The sequence below is a fragment of the Mastigoproctus giganteus genome, chromosome 3, assembly GCF_048544385.1.
Source record: "Mastigoproctus giganteus isolate SK-2022 chromosome 3, ASM4854438v1, whole genome shotgun sequence".
Classification (NCBI taxonomy): Eukaryota; Metazoa; Arthropoda; class Arachnida; order Uropygi; family Thelyphonidae; genus Mastigoproctus; species Mastigoproctus giganteus.
In genome coordinates this window covers 105,639,866-105,662,776 of record NC_143577.1, presented here as the reverse complement: position 1 = coordinate 105,662,776, position 22,911 = coordinate 105,639,866, and positions in this window count along the sequence as shown.

The window sequence follows — 22,911 nt, the reverse complement described above, 5'->3', positions numbered from 1 at the left end:
TATATGATATTTTTATTACAATAATATAATTATAAAAATTACATTTCATAATTCAAATTATATATATATACAGTATATAATTTTATTCTTTATATAGAGGTACTAAATAAACATCAATTATAGATCACCACAAAATTAAAAAGATACTGTACACCTTTTTATAATGAAATAAACATATAAATTAAAAAATAATAAGTTTAAGTAACTTAAACCCAAATTATGTGGCACCCCTGGAATGTTGTTGCGGCACACCGGTTGAAACCCACTGATCTACAGTCTTTAAGGTTAATGAGTACTTCTACCTTTGTTGAACAATTTACATTTTATTTCCTAAGAAATATACCTTAAAGATATATATTTTGTGGTATGATCCTCTACCACTTCTTTATAGTGCTTATTAAAATTAAATGGAAAAAAATTAAATTAAAATTTAATTTGGTTTTATCTTAATTTTAAATTTCTTAACTTTAATGATTCTGTGTATTATGTTACTGCCTAGCAAGAATTAAATACTATCAGTTAAAGTATAAAATTAGAAAGGCATCAGATTACAAAAGATTTTTATTTTTCTTGTTTCTTCTGATTCACTTACAAACTAAGTCTTAGGACAAGTGGCCTAGGCCCCGATGACTCATTCTGGAGGCTGTTCTTTGGGATTTCCTTAATTAATAAGGGGATTACAGGTGTTGTTAATTGATACAGAAAATTAAGTTATCATTGTTTAATAGTGATTAATTTGTATAGAGGATTATGGTTGCTATTGCTGTTAAAATAAACTTTCATGTAGTGCTTTAAAATTAGGAAATTTCAAGAATTTAAAGGATTGGACAAATTATTAAAACGAATGTGCAAATGAAGCAGATGAAAGTGGGTTTTTTTTTCTCCCCACTGGAGTATAATATTGTTGTCTTGCATCAATTTGCTATACTAATGCAAGTTCTTGGTATATGTTGTTTCCACATTTCAACTCGTTCTACGTTGTTTAGAGGAGGTTGTATGCAGCCCTTCTTATGGCATTCGGCCAGGTGTCGTGAAGTGTCACTTATTCACAAGTAGCAAGTATTCTTGGGATAACAGAGACATGGTGTCACACATATATAAGGAACGCAGAACTGGAATTCTGGGGAATGTGTACAAGAAGGATAGACAAGATAGGAAGGGAGGAAGGGTTATGCTATTGGTTAAGAAACACATAAAATCAAAGAAGTACAGCCAGTCGACATGGCTGGATAGTGAAGTGTCGAGTCAGTTTGGTGTGACATAAGCATTGGGAAAGCAAAATTGAGAGTAGGGGTGTGTTTTAGGTCTCCGTAGCCGGGTGGTCAGGAGCGGGAGTGCAGTAGCACACGCTCCTTGTAAGTAGACCGGGGTTCAAGCTCCTGACTGCTAAATACGGTCGATCTGCCAACCCGCACTGGACCAGCGTGGCAGATTATGGTCCATTTCCCTCAGCATGAAGTGTTGAGGAGGCTTCCATCCTACAGTGGGTTGATAATGGCTGCAGTTTACCTTTATAGGCCTAATGACTCTGATGAGTATGATAAATAACTGTTCAGAGAAATAGAGTGGGCCAGTAAATCAGAGTGTCTCATAATGGGGAATTTTAATTTCTCAGAGATTGACTGGAATTTGTGGGTTGGTCATTCACACACTAGCAAGGCTTTTGTGGATTTATTGGATGATTGTTTACTACAGAAGCATGTTTGGGAGGCAACTAGAGGGAGTAATACTCTTGATCTGATTATCAGTAGTGATTCTTCATGCATTCAGAATCTGCAGATAAAGGAACCACTATGGTGCTGCATATGGGTGGCAGTGATCACAGTGTGCTGAAGTGGGATTTACTCAAAGAAGCAACTACCATTAGGGATAAAGGGAAGGGTTTTTGCTTTTGTAAAGGTGACTACGGTGGTCTAAGACAGTATTTAAATTCTATACAATGGGACCAACTGATGATGTTACCAACAGCAAATTCAAAATGGGAAGCATTCAAAGAATTAAATCTTGGAAGCTACTAGGCTTTTCATACCACCTAAGAAATATTGTTCAAGGTTTAGGCCTAAACGGATGTCAGATGAACTAATTAGACATGTGGCTGAGAAGAAAAATGCATGGGATACATATAAATTAACAGGTGACACGGAAGCCTATGATAGATATAAGCTGGTATGCAACCAAGTCACAAAGGAGGTTAGGCAGATTACGAGAAATCTAAGGAAGCTACTAGGCTTTTCATACCAACTAAGAAATATTGTTCAAGGTTTAGGCCTAAACGGATGTCAAATGAACTAATTAGACATGTGGCTGAGAAGAAAAATGCATGGGATACATATAAATTAACAGGTGACACGGAAGCCTATGATAGATATAAGCTGGTCTGCAACCAAGTCACAAAGGAGGTTAGGCAGATTACGAGAAATCTTTGGCAAAGGATGCAAAGAAAAACAGCAAAGAGTTCTTTACTTATGTAAACTCCAGAAGGAAGGGGATAAATCAGATTGGTCCATCTAATATCAATGGTTCAACTGTTGATCCTGCTCAGGTAGCTAAAAAACTAAATGAATATTTTGCATCTACATTCACACATAAGGAGTTATTCAGGGAGGGGAATGCCAGAGGTGTATTAAACTCTGGCAGTAAGCTAGATAATCTTGTAATAACTGAGAGTAAAGTGGAGGAGAAATTGTTGAAGATAAACATAAGAAAGGCACCTGGGGTGGATGGAATCTATCCAGTTTTATTAAAGGAGGCAGCAAAGGAAGTAAGCAAACTATTAGCCATAATTATGAGAGCTTCCTTGGACTCAGGGGAGGTATCCATGGACTGGGGATGTGCAAATGTGACCCCATTCCGCAGAGGAGGTTCAAAGGGAGACACAGGTAATTACAGACCTGTTAGTTCAACTTCTGTTCCAGGAAAATTAATGGAGGCACTGCAGGATCATCTCGACAAGACTTCAGTTATAGCTCGGACACAGCATGGGTTTGTTAAGGGGAAGTCTTGTCTGACTAATTTGATTGAAAACTATGATGTGATCACAAAGAAACTGGATGCAAAGAATAATTTTGATATTATATATTTGGATCTTAGAAAGGCTTTTGATACTGTTGCACATGGAAGACTGTTGCACAAAGTGGAGCAGTGTGGCATTGGAGGCAAATTGCTGCTATGGATAAGGGGATGGTTGAGTGGGAGAAGACAGAGAGTGGTAATCAATGGACACTGCTCTTCGTGGACTAATGTTATTAGTGGAGTCCCCCAGGGTTCAGTGTTGGGTCCATTGTTGTTTTCTGTATTTATTAATGATATTGATGATGGTATATCAGGCTTAAAGTCCAAGTGTGCAGATGATACAAAGGTCGACAGGGCTGTTAATGACAGTACCCTGCTGCAACAGGATCTAGAAATGTTGAGCAGATGGGCTGAGAGGTGGCAACTGAAGTTTAACGTTGACAAATGTAAAGTACTGCATATGGGAGGCAGTAACCCCAGAGTAACATATGAACTTAGTAGTACTACACTGACAGTGGTAGAGAATGAAAAGGGCCCTGGGGGTAATTGTGCAGGCAGATATGAAGTTTTCTGAGCAGTGCAGACAGTCTCCAACGGTAGTTTATGGTGTCTTGTCAATGATATACAGGAATTTTTCTAGCATGGATAAGGAGGTGACTATCCCCTTGTATAAGGCAATGGTTAGGCCAGACCTCGAGTACGGTATACAGGTCTGGAGGCCTCATATTAAGAAGGATGTAGAGCTGCTGGAACGAGTACAGAGAAGGGCAACAAGATTAGTGAATGGAACAAAATGTTGCTCTTACTAAGAAAGGCTTAAGTTTTGAAAATTGCAGTGTCTGGAGACTAGGTATCTGCGAGGTGATCTGACTGAGGTGTATAAACCTTGAATGGTTTGAGCATGCTCAATGCTGATGGAATTCTTCCTCTTGCTCAGAATAATTGCTTGAGTGGGTATAAATTCAAATTGAGGAAAGACAGCTGTAGGATAGATGTGCGGAAGTTTGCCTTTAGCCAGCGGGTGGTTCATTGCTGGAACAAACTTCCATCTGTCGTTGTAGAAGTTGATAGCTTAAATATATTCAACGCAGAACTAGATAAACATTTGGAGCGATTGGATTGGTGAAATGAGAAGGGTGTGTGGTTTTTTTTTCTGCCAATGATAACCCCTACCTTCCGTTGCATTCAATACTGTCCAACCTATGCTGTCTGAAGAATTTCTTCCCAAACAACTGTCAACCTTTTCAATTCAGTGGCAATATACCCTATGAAATACTTCGAAAGCAAGCAGTGCAGAGTGAAGAGCCTCTCTGAAGCGGACAGCTTACTTCAACTATAATCTTGTCAATAATTGAATTTTGTAAACAATATTGTAAATATACGCACTTGTGTAAATATTGCAATCGTGCATTTTTGTATACCCTTCTTATATTGTAATTCTTGCTTTTTTGTACACCGTTCTAGCCGGTCGGCTGTGTATAAGGGATGAAAGCAAACACGTGCTACTTTAATAAACAGATTTAATAATAATATAATAATAAAGGGGGATTGGCACGTGTTATCAGGGACAAAAGACGGCTCATGATCCCTCAATTAAAAGTAGACTACAACCAAGGCACAGAGAGAAACGTTTCCGAGCACACCATCCAGCGGACGTTCTTGCAGATAGACTTACAGAGTAGGGGACCTGTTCATGTGCCCAAGTTAACCGACCGTCATCGACATCCTGCCTGCAGTTGACACAGGAGCACCGTTCCTGGACTTTGGCCTGGTCTTATAAATCAATGTTCCAGCTCCATCATGCCTATAGACCGCTGTGTATTCGACGGCGAGCAGGTGAACAGCTGCGATCAGACTGCACGGTTGGGCGAAAACAGGCAGGCGGTGGTAGTATCATGGTTGTGGAATGTTGTGGACTTCACTGGTTCCCTTCATCCCTATTGAACGCACCCTCACCGCCAGACCCTTCCTCGGCATTGTTTCGGTCCAAGTTTTGCCATACAAGCCAACTGCGTATCGAGATGGCACTGGTTATGTTATTTTGGGTTTTTAGGAGCATTAGCAACTAAGGCCATATTGCTCCGGGGATATGCGGTGGTCATTCCCTTACCTTTCCGCATCATCCGTATTTGGTGGTCACGGGCTCGAACCCCGGTCTAATCAAGAAGTGTGTGCTACGCATTGCCACTCCTACCCACCTGGCTACTGAGGCGCCTGATGGCACTGGACGTCGACAAGACAACGCATCATGTCACAAGGTCTGCATTGTGCAGAAATGATTAGAGGATCACGGCCCAGCATTTCGTGTGCTTCCCCTGCTTCCAAATCCCCAGGGGCATTTGTGGGCCAGGGGAGAGCACGAGAGGAGTCGGTGCACCTGTTATCATCCCGAAAGGCAGTCTAACACACGGGATAGGTGGTCATAATGTTTTGTCTCATGAGTGTATATACTTTGTTTACAGTTTAACATTTAACTTTCATAATGTTTTGCCGCTGATTAATAGCTTGTGTATTACACAAGTAAATAAAGCAATTACTAAAAACATGCAAGTCAGTTACCTGCTATTGATTTAGTGACAATACCATAACGATGCTCCTCACAACTCTACAACTTAACCTGCAACTACTTTCTCCACCGTTCTGTACAAGTCATTTCTGGAACTCAGCAACTTAGTCGTTCTGTCTCTCGAGGATGCCCACTAGGTTCGGTACTTGGTCCACTCGTCTGGGATTTGGTTCTAGATGAGTGTCTTCTCCGTTAAACTCCCAATGCTTCTAAAATAGCATATGCCGGTGATCTAATATTTCTTGTCCTTGATAATTCTCGTGCTTCTTTGGAAGTACTGCCAGTAGCATTATGAATAATCTGTTCTCTTGGTCTGCTATTAATAAACTTACCATTTCTCCTAACAAGACTAAGCTTCTTTATCTTAAGGGTAACCGTAACATTTTCAGGCCTCCGATTGTTAAACTTTTTGGTCGTTCTCTCTCTCTCTCCATGGTTGACTCGCATAAATTTTTGGGTATTATTCTAGATCGCAAGTTAAACTTTCAGAAACATATCTTGCACCTTCATGATAAAAGAGCCAAGTATACATCTATGCTTGTCCGTCTTTCGCATCAATCCTGGGGTATTAACCATCATACCCTTCGTCTTTTGTACAAAGTGGTGTTTTTTTCCGATTTGTACCTATGGCGCTGGTGCCTGGTTTTGGTATACTAAGAAGATTGCCATCCAAAAGAAACTCTCCTCTATCCAAAGACGTATGCTCTTAATGATGAGTTGTACCTGTCGCACTGTCTCGACAGCTGCGCTCCTGGTGTTAAACGGTTGTCTACCTCTGGATCTCCAAATCGCTTATCGAGGTGTTTGCCTTAGACATGCCGTTCCAGTTGACTTTTTAGACTTCACTGTTAATATCCACTGCGATCCTAAAACCGAAAAAACTCGTTGCTGAAACCACTTGGTTCAACTCTGGCAAGATCGGTGGTCTTCTTCTTCAAAAGGTATGGTCACAAGAAAATTTATTCCATCTGTGTCCTTTGCCTTACAAAAGTCTATTCTAAAATGGTTCAGTCCGAGTCTCCGCACTCTTTTTCTTCTAACTGGCCATGGTTCCCTTCGTGCTAAACTTGCTACGTTTAACCTGTCTGATTCATCCCTTTGTAACTGTGGTAGCCCAGAAGACTGGCAGCATGTTATTTCACCTGTTCATATTACTTGGATCTTCGTCAGCCTCTGTCTACTCTGTGTCAACCATTCTCCCCAGGCAATGAGTCTTCTCTCTTAGGTCGGAGAAAAGGAAATATTATAGTTCCCAACTTAAAGGCGTCATTACAAGCAAGGAAAAGTGGGCAGTCTTGGACAAGCTACTACCTAGAAGAAAAACGAAACCACAGAGCTACGTTGGAGATGTAGTTGAGAACGAGGTACTCATTTCGGATGACCAGGAAAAAGCCGCAGCATTCCGTAATCACTTTATCTCAAGCGTGAATAACCTTTTTAAAGACGAAGTTGACTCTAGAGATAATGCAACGAAAGAATCTGTCAAGCACTCAATGAGGAGCTCTTTTTTCCTCGCTCCGCTCTCAGATCAAGAGATTTTAGAAGCAGGACATCAATTAAAAGAAAAGGGAGCCCCTGGCTTTGATGAAATATCTCCTGCTCTGCTGAAAAAGGTCCTTAACTCAATTTTAACACCACTGAAGTATATTTACAATCTTTCCGTTCAATCTGGTAAATTCCCGTCTCAATTCAAAAAAGCAGTCATTGTTCCTGTTCCTAAGGGGAAAAATTGTAACTCTATCAACAATTTTCGTCCAATAGCTCTACTCTCAGTTTTTGCAAAATTATTCGAAAAAATTCTTCACGGCAGACTCATGGGCTTCCTGGAAGTCAATCAGCTTATCCATCAACAACAGTACGCTTATCGTTCAAAAAGATCCACTGACCTGGCAATTGTTGACTTCTGCTCCAGGATCACGGACTGTCTTGAAAAGGGTCACTATGCAATAGCACTGTTTCTAGACCTATCAAAGGCTTTTGACTGCATAAATCATAATATCCTACTCAACAAGCTCAACAATCTTGGCTTGAGAGGAAAAATTAACCTTCTCCTTGAAGACTACCTTAGTGATAGGCCATTTGTCGTTAAAACAAACCAGTCTTTTTCAGACATTTCTTATTTCTCTAGGGGAGTACCTCAAGGCTCACTTCTCGGACCGATCCTATTTGTTCTTTACATTAATGAATTTCTCTCTCATCTTCCATCTTCCCACCTAGTAGCGTATGCCGATGACATTTCCATTCTAATCACTGATAAAGACCCTAACCAACTTCAATGCAAGATCTCTGCCCTGCTCTCTGAAATGCATCGTTGGCTTCAAAAGAATCAGCTGATACTAAACCCAGAAAAATCCAAATATATGGTGTTTAGGACGAAAAATAAACTATTGAATATTGATTTCGAAATAACATACAAAGGAAAACAACTGGAAACAAACAAGTTTCTAGGAATCTGGCTAGATGACAAGCTGAGTTGGGATAAACAAATGATCACCTTACGAAAGAAAACTTCGTCACTAGCAGGAATACTCGCCAGAGCCTCTGCCTGGGTACCTCCTTCCCTTCTCAGACTAGTATTCCTTTCCTTAATACAGCCTCACTTCACATATGGAATTATCTCATGGGGTACGACCAGTCAATATAACCTTACGAGAATCAATTCAATTGTCAATCGATGTGTTCGTTCAATTTTGGGCCTTCCCTGGAATGCATCGGTGACTTCGAGATATAAGGAAGCGAGACTCTTAAGCATCTACCAACTGATACAAAAAGCTGAAGCGGTCTTTGTCTACAATGCTTTGAAAACACCAAACTTTCCTCCTCTCTTCAGATCCTTTTTTATAACAATAGAAGAAGAAGAAGGAATAAGATATAATTTAAGAAATGAAGCGAACCTGAAGGTTCCGCTTTTCAGAAAAGCCATAGGCCAGAAAAATATAAAATACAGAGGCGCAAAAACCTGGAATAATCTTCCTGAAAACATCAAAAATGCCATTTCACTAAACAAGTTCAAGAAGCTCCTGACTGAACACATCACCAGGGAGGTCTGATCTAAATCACCTTCCACTCAACTCCTGAACTTTCCACAATGCATACCAGTTTGGAAATTGTGTAAACAAGTTGAAGGAATAGCTGTCATAAATTGTAACATTCTATGCAATTATTTCATAATTTTTCTTTCATACTTGCTATTGTAAAAGTACTCACAATGTAATTATAAGTATGTACTGTTGTTAACCACGCGACATGTGTGGTTGGTTTACGTAGTCTCGGTAATGGAATGTAGAAACATGTCCGATTCATGATGTATCTGTTTTTATTGTTATCTTTTTCAAAGGGAACACCCCCTAAAAAGCCTCTGGCTTATGTGTTCTCCCTCCCTTCTTGCTGTTATCTCCCAACAATTGTAACACAAAATAGGGATAAATAAATTATCAATCGTCACTAGCACCATTTTTTTTAGCTCAAGTACCATCTTTTTTTACCATTTTTAATAAACGGATTTAATAATAATAATAATAATAATATCTTCACCACCATCTTCGACTTGGACAGTTGGTTAACAAACGTGTATGACGCCGAGTGACATCACTGTCTTCTTGAGACTTCCATTCCAATGTTTAGATTGGACTGCAGGAAGTTTTATTTTAGTCAGCGAGTTATAAATTACTGGAATAAGTTGCCTTCATGGGTGGTAGAGGCCGACAGTTTGGGGAAATTCAAAGGTCATCTGGATAGTACTTTCGGGTAAGGGAAGCGCACAGGATGATAGGTTTAATTTCCTTTTTATTTATATTTTATTTTCTTTATTTTTTTATTTATTAATTATTATTATTTAGTTATTTATTTTATTTATTTATTGATTTTTATCATTGTTTTGTTCGGATTTTTTTTTTTTTTTTTTTGGCTGGTGCAGCATAAGCCATAGGCTTTCTTGCACCATGCGGCCGTTACTAATACTAATACTAATTTCCTGCTAACCTCACGCTGGTCCTGAGGTGGGGTCTGCATCCTTACACTGGTGCAGCATGATTTTTTTTTTTTTTTGTTATTATTATTTTTATTATTTTTTTCCCATTTTATTAACTTATTTTTATCTTTACTGAATTTTATTTTTATTTTATTTATTTTATTTTTATTTACTTATTTTTATCTTTATTTTTACTGAATTTTATTTTTATCTTTATTTTTACTGAATTTTATTTTTATTTATTTTCTTATTTTTATCTTTAATTTTTTGATTATTTTATTATTATTTTTTTAAATTTATTGTTAAAATTAACTTTATTTGCTCATACTTTGAATGATTTCGATATTCAGTACGTGACACTCGAGGTTTGCTGCGGTTCGCGCTCAGTTGTGGCCCGCCTCCTCGCGGCGTAGACGGGTATCAGGACGCACACCCTGGTGCTTGTTGCTTCCTGATAGCAAAGCGGCCAGAAACAACATAACAAACACATACACGGCACAAACACAGCATTACACACATTTCTGGCCTTTCTGAAGAGTTTTGTGTAACATCACAGTGTACCACGGCGGAGTTGAACTAGCGTTTGGGAGCCGCCTTACATAAGACACTATACATGCCTACATGTCTACCATAAAATGTGTTATATCTAAAGAAATCTATGTGGTCAAAGATAAAGGCGAGGGCTTCAATTTCAAGAGGGGACTATAATGGAATGAGATTTTTCTGATTACGTTCTGGTAATTTTTGAATGCCGTTTAATCGTCTGCTGAAGTTAAGATGTCTGATGCGTTGGATTACGGCTGCGCTTAAAGCTTCTAAAAACAGAAATCTTTGTCTAAGCAAAGGTTCCTTGAACTTGTGGAATTGATCGCAATCGCAAGAACTCATGTCAGATCTATGTAAGGTGGAAGAGGGAAGTGAAATAGTACCTCTCACTTGTAAGCAGAGAAAACAAGGAGCACAGACTGTGCGATATGAAGCTTTGCGTTGTCATGTGTTACTAGCACATCAGCTTCCATCTGTGGCCACTTCTAACGAATTTTTGAGCGCAATTTCTAAAGAAGAAATGTTGTATAGTTGTCTACAGTTACTGATTTTCTAAGTAGCATATAATCTTCGGAAATAATGCCCTCATAAGCGTACGGTATGATGACCATTTGGCTCACATTTGATTGTTTCCAGCGACATTTAGAAAGGCGTGGCGAAGATGAATGCTGGTACTACATGACAACGCAAAGCTTCATATCGCACAGTCTCCATGTTTTTACTGCTTACAATTCATTTTGTGCCAGAATACGATCACGTAAAGTTTCAATATTGATAAAAGATCTTTGATTTGAAACTGTACTCTGGCCTTAAGCAATGTCACAATTAATTTTTAAAAGACTCTACACAAACATTCAATTGCAGGAACTCTGTTTCAAGCACACTAACGTTGAGGTTAAACTTCAAATTATTGTCCTGATAAATGTCAGTTGCGCAGGTTAATGGAATAAGGAGCACGTGCGAAGTGTGCATTAATTTTGAGATAACCTTCGTAGTAAGAAGTGTGTTAAACATCTTTAGTGTTTAAATATATTTTTTTAGCTTTTATATATTTAAATAATTGCAAGTAAATTAAGGTTCCTAGAAATTTATAAGAAATTTTGAGAAATTCTCAATAACATACAAAGCAACCAGATTTAGTGGCAATATGCCCTATTGTCAGCTGCATTTTGGGGTCTTGTGAAAGACCCCAAATGCAGGTCCTGTTGATGCAATTTGGCATTTAGAGAACCATGCCCTGGAATACCATGGGGGGATACCAGGGTTACCCGTCCCTTAAAACAGCCTGAATTCCTCATGGCATTGGCTCGATGAGGATGACCATGTTGACGAAATTATTTCCTAGCTTGTTCTACCTCAATCCACAGGTGCTCAGTTGGATTGAGATCTGGTAACTGGAGCGACTCCCGCAGTAGACTGAATTCACTCTCGTGTTCCTGAAACTAATTCCTTAGAATTCTGGTCTTGTGACATGGCATAGACACCGATGAGCCAAAACATTATAACCAGCGAGTCGTTATGCAAATCAAAGCAACTGCAGGTGAACTACGGCGCGTGTGCGGGTACGGACACGGTATAAAAAAAACTGATACTGAGCTCCGTTAATCAGTATCAGCTATTCGTCTGGCCATTACAATTCCCAAACTGTAATGGCCAGACGACTGGGTCAGAGCATATTCGAAACGGCATGGCTGGTGAGATGCTCACGGTTCAGAGGAAGCTGAGCGCACCGAGACTTCCAGAGTAGAAACTTACCTGGTCAATTGTGGTTACCCAACCCATATATTAGACAAGTGCTTGCTACAAGCGCAAGAGCTTACGACTCGCCCGAGGCCATCGCCCCCACATAACAATATGCCTACCGCCTATATTCCCTATTATCCGAGCACTTCGGACCGGATTTCGAAAATCCTCCGGGAATACCGCATAAAATGCGTGCAACTACATGGTAGGAGCTTACGTTCTCTGATTTCTAATGTGAAAACTCCAGACGCTCCTCTTTTGAGTAGCGGAGTGGTATACCGCATAACTTGCAATGATTGTGGCAGTTGCTATATAGGGGAGAGCTCGAGACGCCTTCAAGACCGCCTTGCAGAGCATGGCAGATCGATTCGCCTTCATAACACTGACCACTCCGCAATCGCGGAACATTTCTGGTCGACTATTACGAAGTGATCGACCAATCCCGGCACTTCCGCCACCGCCTTTGACTAGAATCGTTAAACATATCATGCAATAAATTCAAGAACCTTGAATCGCTGCAAGGGCACGAGACTACACCCTATCTTGGAATCAACTGTCTTGAAGCTCGACAAACGCTGGCAGCAAACCCACACTCGTCCGTGTACCAACGATGAACGCCAATCTAGTATATAAATGCTCAATCAAGCACCAGAGCACGCACAACTCTTGTATCTGTTAAATTTTTATCTCTAACGTCAATATTCTGTTAGAATCTGTATAAGTTATAATGCTGATGAAAGGGTCCGTTTACCCTGGGATTCTGGGATTTTTATTCATTAAAATTTGTCACTGGATGTATACTATATTGTTATTTTCTTTTAGTCGTGGAATCCTGTACCACAGGCCCTTTTTCATTTATTTGTGCGAAAAGATCAGCGTTTTTGACGTAAGAAGAAAATGTGTGTTTGGACATGTATATATGTAAAGGGCGGCTCCTAGAACGTCAGCTCGACTCCGCCTCGTATCTCTGTGAAGAATAGTAGCACTATAAAAGGGCCAGAAATGTGATTAGTGTAGGTTTGTGTGTGTTCTGTTGTCCTGTTCTGGCCACTTGACTACCCAGAAGCATCAATCACCTGGACAGATTATTCTGGGTACTCGTCCACACCACGGGGTGGTAGGCCAGTCCATGTAAAGCACGTACTGTCTCAAAAGAGACTTTGATCCACCTGGTGTTGCCAGAAGGTAGGCCAGGATTCTCTGGGGGCCCATTCCAGAGGGAAGTAAAAAAAAATAATAAAAAAAAAAAACACCCATGGTGCTGGATATGAAAAAGAAATGAATAAAAATGAAATAATAAATGAAGTGGAAGAAAATAAAATATGTACAATAAAAATAAAAATTTAACTCAAAATTCCAGCCACAGGACCAAAAAGTAAAATCGATCCTTAATTATTAGCCCGTTTAGACCTCCAAAATCTAACTTTATGACAATGTTTTGCAAAATTGACATCGCCTTCCCCATGAATTATTAGCGAGTTGGACAAGGAGAGTTGGAAAAGAAGCTTCCTATATCAAAAAATAAAGGTAAGCCCTGTTGATTCATAATATAATAGAATATAGGAATTATCGAGCACGTAATAGCTCTCTAGTATCAAATCTAATAAAAATAAGATAATAAATAATAATAATAAATAAAATAAATAAAAGAAAGAAAGTAGTGGTACTGCTAAAAAAAAAAAAAAAAAAAAAAAAGAAAGCACTTAATTTTGTCTGTGGGCTTAATCCAGAGGAAAAATTACACTTCTTGAGGACTTCAGTTTACATACATTCAACAATTATTAAAGGAGATCTAACCAGCTATGCATCAACGGGGCGATTGTGCTGTATCCTGTTGAAATCTGTCGACACTGAACGCCTTGAGCGAAAGCCTGAAGAATCAGATATGACTCCGAGCTTTGAAGCAGAGACGACTCTTGTCCTGGTTGAAAATTAGTAAGTGCATGAAGAGGAAGTCTGAGATCGTCATACGGGTAGCAATGAAACAAGATGTGATCCCAACTTTCTGGTGATCCACACGAACAGAAGTCCGTGATAAATTGAACCTAAAAAGACTCTAGTTCAGCGATCCATGTCCTGTCAACAGGTACAACATGAATATGTCCAGGCTGAACCAAAATCGAACACGTTTATCCAGAAGAAATGAAACTTGTGGTATAAATTTTCTCGTTGTTGCACCAACGGGAGCTGTATCCCATCGAGACTGCCAGATATTAACTAACTCGTTTCACCTTCTTTCTCTTTTAGTGTCATCTTGAAGGTTGATGGTTATTCCCAGAAATTCGGTCTCAATCTGGTTTTTCAGTCTGTATAAAAATTCTCTATAAGTAACCTGCAAGTCTAAACGTAATGTTCCGTCCAGTACTGCAGGGCTTGTGTAGAGACTGCTCTGCATAGCTTAACTATACGTCGCAAGATGGTTCTCTGCAAGCAGGCGAGTTTAGATTTGAAGTGAATGAGCTGTGCCCTGTGAAACCACGCACCGGCAGCACACGTGACCAGAAGGAGGAAAACTGCATTGTAATAGATCCTTAACGATTTTCTAGAGAGAGACACCATTCAACACGGGACAGCCTAACATTTGCACCAGTAAATCTACGTATTTTAGATGATAAGTTTGTCAAGTGAGGAATAAAATTGAGACTGGAATCAATTACCAACTCCTAAAAACTTGTTCTCTTTAACTATGGGGAAACGAATATTGTTGATCTTGGCCAACGGAGGACGAGAGATATTCATCTTTGAGCCAAGAATCATCATCTTTGTTTTTGACAAACTGATTTTTAGCTTACTGGTAACAGTCCAATCGTACAGATTCCGGAAAACAAAAATTTGCGGCAGTTTCAAAAGCGGCACTACAGTTACCATTGACCAAGGTGGTGAGATCGTCTGCGTAGGCTATTATTTTGATTTGACATTATCGAAAGATTGGAAGATCCACTGCTGCACACCATGTTCCATGTAAAAGGATATAGCTAAAAATAATTGGCTATGTTTAGCCTTGACTATTTATGGTTCTATTAACAAAGTAATTACGGTTAAAAAGTAAAGGTGGTTGGAGCACCTAGCCGCTCGAGGACGCTCTCCCACCAAAGGAAGTCTAAGGCGCCTTCGAAGTCGATGAAAACAGCCAGGGTATATTTATGTACAGAGTTTTGAACTGAAGAGAAAGTCCACAAGAGCATCCTCGGAGAAACGTCCGGGACAGAACCCACATCGACTCCTTGAAAGCAGATCCTGTTCTACCAGCAGGTTATTCAATCTAATGGCCATTAGTCGCTCTAGCAATTTACCCAAATTAGCCAGCAGAGCGATCGGCTAATTTGGGTAAATTGCTAGAATCTAGCCGCTCCAAAAGGCTTATCCGGCTTTCTGATCAACTTAACGACAGCGATTTTCCAAATTTCCGGAAAAGTTTCTTCCTGAAGGCATCTTTTGAATAAGTTCAGAGGAACATAAGGTTCGATGGTTGTTGAGGGCACATAAGATTCATTGTCTGCTAGGATTTTAGAATGAACATAAGTCTGAGGTAGGATCATCCAATGGAAAAAGAGCATCTAAGATTGCATTTGCTGAATCATGTCAGTTCAGTGTTTGCACGGAATCTGCCACAATTGGGCCAAATATGTTAGAATCTTTACTTTACTTTTTATGTTAGAATCAAAGGACTTTCCTCTAACGCTTGTACAGAAGACCCTTGGGGGTCTTCTGTACAAGCATTTCCAGAGGTGTGCATGAAATTCATCCACGTTTCGCGCTTTCGTAAGAAGAAAAGTTAGTGTCATGATCCTAAATGAGAGTAGGTATGCATTTGGTTATAATCAAACCTTTGACAAAATGCCAGAAAGATTTAACGGCCGCCGTAGCCGAGTGGTGCGTACAAAGGTGCATAAGCACATGTGTTTTGAGTGACCGGGTTTCAAGCTCGTGACTGCAAAATACGGTGCTGTTTCTTGTATTATTTATGTCTTGTGAACTCCTGTCAGCCCGGAGTATGAACAGAATTTATTTATATAAAGCAGATTCGATGGATCTGAGGTATTAGTTTAAATTTTTTTTCTGTTTATACTCCAGCACGACAGCCAAGTCAGTAGTTTACAATAAATCATCAATACAAATATTTATCGTGTTTAGTAGTCACGGATTGAACCCCGGTTTTAATAATTGGATAATTATTTAACCACTGGTCTGAGACGCGATATAATTTGTGTAAGAGGTTCTTGGAATGGATCATTAAGGTTATTAAGGTGAAATCAAGACTACACCTTAATAACCAATTAACGTGAAAATATGTTGCATCAGTCAGAATTGGAGAAGAATCGGTTAAGAGATGTCTAGTCTGGGGTTTTGAAACGCTGCGTAGATTTTTCTAAATCTGTGGACACTAAATTAAAAACTAAGCCCAGTACGAAAGAAATATGATTAAATGGGATAAAAACCATTTCCTCTCCCTTCTCCCCGTGACGTATTGAGGAAAATGGGAATCAGTGTTAAATCTAAATTAAGTAAAATCCTGGTGGCATACGAACAAATCCGAGTTAAATTAATTATTGCTGAGCTAAATGAAAAATAAAACTGAGGATGAAGATATACAATTCCGTATCTTTTTAACCCCAGGGTCTCACATCTGGTGAGCATGGGCTTGGTACACCCAAGGTCCTGAGCTGGATATCATCATTCTTCACTTTCTTGGTGATTCCTCTCTCTCTCTCTCTCTCTCTCTCAGGGTAATTCAGAAATTTTATTTCTTTTGGCTGGTGCAGCATAAGCTTCAGGCTTCCTTGCACCATATGGCTAATAATAATAATAATAATTTAGTTACAGAAGTAATAATAACAACAAAGAAATAAATATTAACTTGATTAAAGATCTTTTTAAATCAGAGAATAAATGTTGACGCTACGAGTACTGTATTTTAGGATTCCCTTTTTCTGTTTGTGGTGCCATCTACAATCCGAAAACAGTACTAAATAGCCATCGAGCTAATATTACCAACTATTTTGAGAGTTTAGTGTCAAACAACGTTGACTTTTTTTTTTTTTTTTTTTTTTTTATGAAAACCCCAAACACGAAAGGTATCAAAACCTATAGTACTTAGTACCGTGCTTGGGTTGAAGGAGAAGTATGGGGGGAGGGGGGGGGTGTCGGAAACTTTGCTCTAGAGACTAAACATGGGTTTCACCACTTCAAGCCTCCAATAAGCAAAGTGGATATTTCACCGGTTGATGAAAGTCATCTACCACCTCAAAAACTATATAATTGCATTTTTGTTTTGAGACAACTTTAGTTCTACTTTATACAAATAACAATGCATATCATGTCACACAGCTGTATCTCTCTAGTACTTTACAAGTTAGCTTGGGCTATAAGCACATTTCTGGCAAACAAAAAAAAAAAAAAATGTGAAATGATTTTTTCTTGGTAAATTACAAAAACGTTTACTACAAAATGATTTTGTAATTAATGTTGTTTGACACTGAACACTCGATTTAATATAATCGAAAAGCCTTATCCCTACTTCAGACAAGGGCTAACTCAGGAGAACTGCTTCCGGGCTTCTCTTTTAATTCCAGGCCCAAAGAGACTCCATTTTATGATTAACAGGTAAAAAAAAAAAAAAAAAACAGTATTCTTCACTAAATCAAACAACAGCATTGATCCTCTACTTTCCGTTACAGCCAAGAATATTATGTAGTAGTGTGTGAGTGACCAACCCACAAATTCCAGTCAGTATCTGGGAAATTAAAATCCCCCATTATTGATTTACTGGCCCACTCTATTTCCCTGAGTCATTAGGCCTATAACACACTCCTACTCTCAATTTCTATCTCCCAATGCTTATGTCACACCAAACTGACTCAACACTACGTTGTCCGGCGATGTCAACTGGCTTCACTTCCTTGGATTTTATGAATTTCTTAACTAATAGCATAACCCCTCCTCCCTTCCTATCCTGTCTATCCTTCCTGTACACATTGTACTCCCCAAATTACAGTTCGGCATTCCTTATATCTGTGTGACATCACGTCTCTGATATCCCAACAATATCTGCCTTTGATGTTTTGAGCAATACCTCAAATTCATCCAATTTATTTACCAAACTCCTTGCATTGGTGTATACTCAAGTATACATGCACCTATTCCTATTCTTACCTACCCTAACACAACCCATGTGTTTACTTGTACCGCAATGACTCCCAGCAGTCTCTGAAATACCCTGCATCTTGTTTTCCCGGCTGCTGCTCATTCCAATAGAAGCTATGTTCATAATCAGGTTGGCATCGTCTTTTGATTCGATCTCGATTATTACCCTAGTGTTGCGTGTTTTCCAGATGGCTCTAATCTTGGCTGTTTTGAATTCTTGTGTTAGGGAGTCGATAACCTTCTTCTTGACCTCTTCGCTGGTTTTAGGCGTGTCAGTGATGGTTGGTTTAAGAACCACAAGATGCGGTGTGGGAAGCAGTGTCCTTCTAGGCGCAGAATTGGTTGCGGTAGTCTTTGTTGTCTCAGGTTGATTCCTCAGCGCGTCAGAATATGTCTGGGCGCGCTGTGGCATTTTTCTTGGCCCGCATTCCTTATAAGCATGTAGCCTCATAATAGCTTTTTCGCTTTCTAGATAAGAATCATGCAGGATTGTCTCCATCTTGTGGAAAATGGTGACAATCTGCGATCTCAGGCCAGAGGCCCTGTTGGGATTTTTCCTTAAATATAATAAATATCTTTATTGCAGGCAGTGATTGGTTACATGATTGCCTGATGCAATAATACCCACAACAGCGACAATGCTAGGGGTTTAACATTAAATTACTAATACAAGAAAAATTACTTAAAACATATTCGGACATAAAACGTATAATTACATATTTTACATATAAAATTAATATTAACATGTGAAATGAAGACACATGAAAAGCGATGAAAATACGATGGCAGTCACTCGTTTGAAGACGAAAGCTGGTCCCTGATGATGCGTCTTCTGTACGATTTGTCCTCTATGAACTTTTTGTAGTCCACATCTATCTCCTGGACGTTGTGGAGCATCTCGATGGGCAGAAATCTATCCCCTATTCTGAGCTTCCACGCCACAGACTGCAGAGAGGGGAGGGCTCTTAAGGGTTTCGAGGGGATCCTCCAATTGCACATCTGCCAAAAATTTGGCGTATTGACTTCACCCGCTATCATTTTAATTGACATAAGCAAGCGGAGGGCAAATATCCGTTTGGAGACTTTTCTGTAATTTAAAAGTTGGGTGATATCTGAAGTATGCATGAGTGGTGGAAGTTTATGCTTGAAGAGGACCCACCGAAGAAGCCAGTACTCATCAGATGCAATGGTTTTTAGGGTGTTTTCGTTGCCGACGCCCAGATTTCTGTCCCGTAGGTGATGGCTGGCTGCAGAAACCGGTATATGTATTGGAGCGTGTACTCAGGCTCTGTGACATGAAGGAGGTGTTGTTTGGCAAGCTATCTTGCTCTGCAGACTTTGTTGTGAATATCTGCAACATGGTGTTTGAATATGTTTTCTAGGGCCGGTTTTAGGAAGAGAGTTTTCTCATAAACGGAGCCCTTGAGTAAGGTATGGTCCAGGGTGGTTCTTGCTTCATCATTAGTTTGTTTCTGCGATAAAGTAGCTTCCGGTTGTTCCCTTAATTCAGTCTGGGATCGTGCTTCCCGTTCTGATTTAGAAATCACTTGCTTTCGATTTTCCGCTTGGTTGGGGGGTGTCCCTGATCGGGCGTCCTCCCTTTCTTCTGGTTGGTCAATTATAACGGGGTTGTCATTTCGGCTTTCAGTTAGGGGATCCTTGTGTTTTTCTAATTTTCCCCTCCATTTCTGTCAATTGCGGATAACTGGGACTGTTCGGTTTATCGGGTTTGCAGTGTTGGGATCAGGTAGCTTTTGAAGAATGTTGGCGGTTTGACGCCCACCACAAGTTCGTGGGTGTATTTGGAGGAACACAATAGACTCTGGAAGTTTTGGAGTGTTCCCCACAGCACTTTGGGGGGACATCTAATTTAGAAATGCCCCTAAAAAGACGGGACTACTTTCTTAGGGGTTTTCCGGCATCGGCGAACACAATGATGATATCAGATAGATTCGTTGTTGGTTGCACCAGAGGGAAGATAACTTTCAGCCACTGAAAGTTTATGGAAGGGGGAAAGCACAATTTTCATTGTTTTTGGATATTAATGCCCACAGTTCGGTAGAAATTCTTGGGACAGGATTCCTGTCCGAAGTTACTAAATTTGTAGTACCTCCCAAGTCAATTTTCCAGGTACAGACGTGGCAACCGCGTTATATCGGTCGCCTCTCTATATTCCTAATGTTAGCCACGTGGTGTGAAGAGTACCTAGGGCCTACGAACACCAAATGTTGACGCTGTAGAAGATGTATAATTATAACTACCGACAAAATGCTTCATAGACAAAACCCTCTTATACTGTATGTTTCACATTCGAAACTTAAACTATGCTTTCACGACAAAAGGGTACATGTCCCGCTAGTAACCACTTGGAGCCGATCCTGGGTGCATCTTCCGAACCTACTGCTAAGGTATGGCACATTCCGACCACCCCATCCCATTCCTACATATAATTTACTCACACAATAATTTAGATTCGTTTAGCAATGTTTACATTCTTCACTTAGATAAATTATATTTTCGAACATTCAAATTGTTCATTACCACAAAATAAAAAATAAAATGGTTATTTATACATCACATTTCTTTTTAATTACTCAACTCTTCGAGAACATAATACATATTCAAAAATGAATTTGTTTAATTATTAATTAAAATTTGATTATTCTATTACGGTTAGTCTTTTGCTTTCTTGGCAAAGAACTGGTTTTGCCTTTTATATTTGAGTTCAGTGAAGGCTGGATTCATCCGGGCGCAATTGGTCACGGGGTCACTTTGACCCCGTGACCAATTGCGCCCGGATAAATGCAGTCAAAGTGGTCGAAGTCACGGGGCATTCCGGAAGGCCCCGAACTACTATATGCAGTGAAGTTTTAAACTTTTGATTGCTTTTCATTCAATGCAATTATTGTTCTTTTCAATTATTGCGTCTAAATATATTGATAAATATATCCCAGGAACATATGTATCTGTTCAAGAACTTCGCTCTACAGACAAAATACAAACAGTAAATATATAACAGAAAGGTGTCGCCATCTGGTGCAAAAATTCCAAATAACTATGAATCATTATTAATTTTTAATTTATTTAGTTATTTGGAATAATGCATACATTAATGCGTACTAGTTCACCTGTATGCAGAAATACAAAATAGTAATTAACATGTACGTACAATAACCGATAATATACAACTCTGTACATATGAATAATAACGTAAAGACTGAGAGGCAAAATACCCTTGGTTAGTCTTGCCACTGAAAATAATAAGTGGTGCAGGACAGTTAATAATGTTAGAATTAAAAAAAATAATTAAAAAAAAAAATAAATAAAAAAAAAAAAATATATATATATATATATATACACACACAGGGTGATTCACGACCAGTGCGACAAACTTGCAGGAGGTGTAGGGGGCACAAAGACGAATCGGAATCACATAGTATTGCAGGGTCCGAAATGCCTTCGTCATGCGGTAGAGGCCGTTGAACGGGAGCTCGCGTGAACAGCGATCCCGCTGGAAGTCAGCATTTGCGAACCGTTTCTGTTGAAGAAACCAAGTAGCAAAAGTCCTCCGGAGTGGATAATCCGCAGGCCCCAATGATTCGACGCGTTGCAGATGGTATGAACTCATTTGGTTTGTTGACAGTATCCTCCATACAGTGGATTGGGAAATAAATAAATAAATCTTTATTTGTCGTACCAAATTTAAATATAGGTTTACATTGGTAAGTGACAAATTCCCTTCACGGCAGAAAATGCCAGGGGATTACCATAAAATGTGAATAAAAGAATGTCTAAAATATACAAGAAAGGGCAACAAATATACAATAAATATACACGAAAAGATGACATATAAATTGCATTACTCTTCACTACATTTCTGTCTAGAGTCCTGGCAATTGTAATACAAAAGTTCATCTTGACATCGCATCCACTGATCAACTTGTGAGAGATATACATTGTTCAATTGCGTACACACAGTTCTTGACAGAAATTCACACAACTGCTAGGCAACAGTAGCCTCAGCGAACCACACTGCGGTTTGTTTTCTATATTTTAGATCTTCTGTGAGCCTTAGTAGGTCAATTCCTATACGTGTTAGGCACTGAATTGATTCTAACGCACTAGCGGGTATAAACCTGTCGGCCATCTTCAGTCTGTTGGTCTTCATTCTCAAGGATTTTGTACCTCTTAATGCAGATGGCGGGATGTGCCACTCACAAAGCTGCCAGAAGCATGGTGATGATATCGTGCCAGTCATCATTTTGATTGCGGTTATTAATCGTTTCCAGGCAATGATGTCTGGTAAACGCTGCAGTTTAAGCTGTTCAGAGAGCTGCGTGGTCCTTAACTGTTGAGGGAGATGGTGCTTATGGTTTGCCCACTTCAGCAGCCAGAATTCACTTGCATATATTCTCCTAATGTCGGTAGGGGTGGCTGACGCCCACAATTCTGCGCCATACAAAATGACCGAATACACCGTGGTTCTTAAATATCGTGCGGTTGTTGCAGTCTGTTTCACGTGCAAGAGGTGCTGTTTTGTTGCCCAACGTAAGTAGTTCATTTTCTTTATAATCAGGTCAATATGAGACTTGAACGTAAGTTTCGTATCAAATGTTACTCCCAGATCTCTATGCGTCTCAACAACTGGGATAGGTTTGCCATTAAGTTTCGGGTGTACGAGCGTAGGGGATTTTTTGAGCGAGTACACCATAATTACAGTCTTCTGCGGATTTAGGGCCAAGCCAAATTTGTCTAAGTACACGAATAAGTTCAGAAGCTTATAATTAATCTGTTCACACAATTCACTATTGGTCATGGACGGTTGGATGGGTGTTAGGATCTTAATATCGTCTGCATAAGTGCATACATCATCCCTACCCTTGCAGAACGGGATCATCGTGGCGGTAAAGAGGAGTCCAGATAAAACTCC